Here is a 1,090-nt window from a genome sequence, read left to right on the forward strand (position 1 = left end):
AGGAACTGTGATTCTGAGGAAATCGGATGTGGTTTTTCCCTTATTGTTAAAATGAACCAGGTCACTTGAAAAGCGCTGTTCCCACGAGCCAGGGAGTTCCTGGGGAGACCTGCACCTCAGGACACCTGCAGGGAGGAGGGTGCCTGCTGGAGGCCGGAGGCTTACTGTGTCGTTGCAGTAAGAGGGCAGCAGCTGGCAGATGGAAACACTTGAGGTGTGAGCGCAGGCCAGGCACCAGGACGGCATCGTGTGCCCATGGTTTCCCGGAGGAAACCCCGACCAGCAGCACTCCTCAGGGGTGCCGCCCCAGCTCTTAGGGTCCTGTCCGCCCACTTGGACTTCCTTTCCCAGAGGACGTTCTCCCCTGGGTGGGCTAACCCTCCATTCTACTCAAGGTACAAGTTCACTCCACCTGGCATGCTGAGTGGGCGCCCTTGTCATATCTTAGTGGTGAGCTAGGACTTTCAGCTGAGGGCTCACACTTAAACCTCAGCACCTGGGAGCTTACTTGTGCTGTTTACTTTCACTTTAGGTGGCTAGTGCCATCCTGAAATCTCTCCCCCCTCAGACTTGAAGCTTAAGGAGGACTAAGACAGTCTCCCCAATTCTAGCTGATGACCAGATGGCTCCTTTGTTAAATCAATTTTTTTGATGTTTTGTGGGGTTTTTTTCCCTTTATTGATTAAGGTATTGCATATGTGTCCTTATCCCCTCATTGCTCCCCCCCAACTCGTGCCCTCACCCCCCTCCCCTGGTGGTGTCTGTGTCCATTGGTTAGGCCTATATGCATGCATACAAGTCCTTTGGTTGATCTCTCTCACTTACCCCACCCTCCCCTACCTTCCCTCTGAGGTTTGATGGTCTGATCGATGTGTCTCATTCTCTGAAAAAAAAAACCTTTCTGATTGGTGTTTCTAGTTTCTTGGGATATATTCCTAGAAGTGGGATCACTGGGTCAAATGGGAGTTCCATTTTTAGTTTTTTAAGGAAACTCCATACTGTTCTCCACAGTGGCTGCACCAGTCTGCATTCCCACCAGCAGTGCACGATGGTTCCTTTTTCTCCACATCCTCTCCAGCACTTGTCGTTT

This window comes from Myotis davidii, unplaced genomic scaffold, assembly GCF_000327345.1.
Source record: "Myotis davidii unplaced genomic scaffold, ASM32734v1 scaffold710, whole genome shotgun sequence".
Classification (NCBI taxonomy): domain Eukaryota; kingdom Metazoa; phylum Chordata; class Mammalia; order Chiroptera; family Vespertilionidae; genus Myotis; species Myotis davidii.